Consider the following 3021-nt stretch of genomic DNA (forward strand, 5'->3'; position numbering starts at 1 on the left):
GTGGATATACACTGTACTAGTGCCGACATTGTGCATGCTCTGTTGCCTGTGTCTATGTGCCTGTGGTTCTGTCAGTGTGATCATGTGATGTATCTGACCCCAGGAATGTGTCAATAAAGTTGCCCCTTCCTGGGACAATGAATTCACGGTGTTCTTATTTCAATTTCCAGGAGTGTAACTAGCCTAGAGCATAGCTTGCGGATGGTGAGTCCAGTGTGGGCATTAAATTTTCCAAGGGAAATCTTAACGTGGTAATTATCACCTAGAAATAATAAAATTACCTAATTTTTGTTTGTTTGCAGGTGTATGTCCGGTGTCCCGGTACACACATCTTCTCGTTATAAAGCCGTCGCACACCCACAGATGTGAAGAGATAAAATGATGGTGTCAAGTGATGAAGTGGAAGTGGGCTTCGTTATTTTGTTTTGCCACCTGTCTGGCATCATTTACCGTCACAGTCTTCCAGGAGCTTCCGTTACCTGTAATTTCGAATGCAGGCATAAGTCTGGCTGGACCAGGCGTATCTACGACCCCCACGTGAGGTAGGACGGATATACCGAAATCCGTAACCAAAAAGAACTTTCTGCGTTTATAGGTAGGCATTGTCTTCACAACTGATCAGTCACAAAAGCTCTTTGTATTGCGCTGACCTGGTACTCGGGCTCATTGCACCTGGTCAGTTGATGAACAGAATTTAGGCTCTCTCTAGTAAATTTATAAACTGCAAAAGGAACAGAAATTCGATCTTAATGTAGGTATTTGTTAAGCTAATGTCATGGCTTCCCATCGATAAGCTAGGCCACGGAGCAAGAATCTTTAAGTAAAGGCCAAGTGATTGGCTGAAAGGATTTAGTTGAAGTCCATTGAACGGAAAGCCCACAAATAAAAAATTCCATACTTATGTTAACATTCATTATACTCATGGCGTTAAGTTCTATAGTTTGAGCTAGGTCACAGGACAATATTCTTTAAGCAAAAACTAACTTCTCCCAGGACCGCACACCAGTCTACACGTTTTCAGCATTGCCCATCTATAAGTGTGTTTGGTACTGCCATTTCACCACTCAATGAGATCTCTGACCATACTGAAGTGAACTTTCTCACTTAGTCACTCATACAGGGTGAAATGGGAGCCAAACGTCTGTATAAGGGAAAATGACAAAACACAAATGCTCTCCCTCTTTCCCAGAGGCTGTTTGTCACTGTGGCAGGAAATCGCAGAAAGACTCCACACTACCAGTGTGTTAAGACACCAAGTGGAGTTAAAACTTATGAATAGGTATTATAGCCCTGTTTCATTCTATAATAAAAAACTGTCAGATAAAAAAGCTATAGAGGAGAGTGTTGTATTTAGAGGATAGTGTTCCTAGGAACACATGAAGCTTTTTGGTCGATGCTTCAGCCATGATCACCCCAGAGGGAGTCGAGACGTAGCTCTTGATAATGGATTCAAGGCTGAAGAAAAATCAGGAAACGTTCGTACGGTTTGTCGACCTATAAAATGTGTTCGATAGTGTGAAATGTAATGTTCTAAATTCTGTGAAAAGTAGGAATAATCTGTAAGGAAAGAGGAGAAATATGCAATATTCACAAGACCGAAGAAGGACAGTAAGAGTGGAGGACCAAACAGAAGTGCTCGGACTGAAATGAGGGTAAGACAGGGATATAGTCTTTCACCTGGAGCGTTAAACCTTTTCGTCGAAGAAGTGATGACGGAAATAGAAGAAAGATTCAACAGTGAGTGTAAATAAAATTCAGGGTGGAATAATATCAGCGATAAAATTCGCTGATGACATTTTACCGTGTGTGAAGATGAAGATGAATTACAATATCCGCTAAATAGAAAGAACTGAGTGATGAGTACAGAGTATGGATTGAGAGTAAACTGGGGAAAGACGAAGGTAATCCGCAGATATTTCGCGTTCTGTACACTACAGTTCTGTATAATATAAATGGAGTTCGCAAATTCCTGTTACAGAATTCAAGGACTTGTCGAGAGAGATCAATATACAATATTTTGAACTGGAACCCATGTCCAGAAACGTGCTGTTTCCGTGTTACAACCGTATGAAAACAAGATGGTAACGCAACCATTTTTACCAGCACTTGATTAGACGTGACCCAGTACACCACTTGTTTTACAGTTCCACTCATTAACAGCCAAAGAAATTGCACATGTATTCGTTAACGATTCTCTTCAACGTGATGTAGTACGGTGTCTGCCAGTTCAGGTAGGTGGCATCTCCATGGAGCATCGTCGTCACAAACGACATTAGTCGATTCGACGTAATCACCCTGCAAAATGGGTATCCTGTTCCATACCTACCAGCAAGCAAGTTTTCAAACGGTTGTAGAACGGAAACAGTACCTTTTCGGACATGGATTTGTATTCAGAACTTAATGTACTAATTTCCCTCAACAAGTTCTAAAAGTTTGTAATGGAATTTTTCGAACATCCTATATTACAGCTGTTTGAAATGTATTCTTAATTGCAAAGCGAGGTAGTCGAGGGGTCTAAGGTCCCTTGTCACGGTTCGCGCGGCTCACCCCGTCGGAGGCTGTAGGCTTTCCTCGGGCATGGGTGTGTGTTGTCCTTAGCGTAAGTTAAAGTTAGATTAAGTAGTGTGTAAGATTAGGGACCCATGACCTCAGTAGTTTGGTCCCATAGAACTTACCACAAATTTCCAGTTTCCAAATTCTTCATTCTTCAGTTACAGGATTTTGTTGTGAGAAAAAAGCTACATATTTGTGAAATATTTATGTAACATATGAACACTTAAGCCTTGAAACCCTGAAACAAAAGAAAGTCTTTCATGAAGAAACATATGATACTTACAAATAAATTGAGAAATATATTATCAATTAAATTCGCCAACAGCCTTTTTTTATTTTATTTTTTTCTGTCAGTTTCGGCATTCCACCATGCCATCTAGAGGCCCCATATGCATCTCTCAAAAAGAAATGATATTATCATACATTGCTACCATACGTTCCTGGATCTCGTGAATTCCTGGATGTCGT

This window comes from Schistocerca americana, chromosome 5, assembly GCF_021461395.2.
Source record: "Schistocerca americana isolate TAMUIC-IGC-003095 chromosome 5, iqSchAmer2.1, whole genome shotgun sequence".
In the NCBI taxonomy this organism is placed as follows: domain Eukaryota; kingdom Metazoa; phylum Arthropoda; class Insecta; order Orthoptera; family Acrididae; genus Schistocerca; species Schistocerca americana.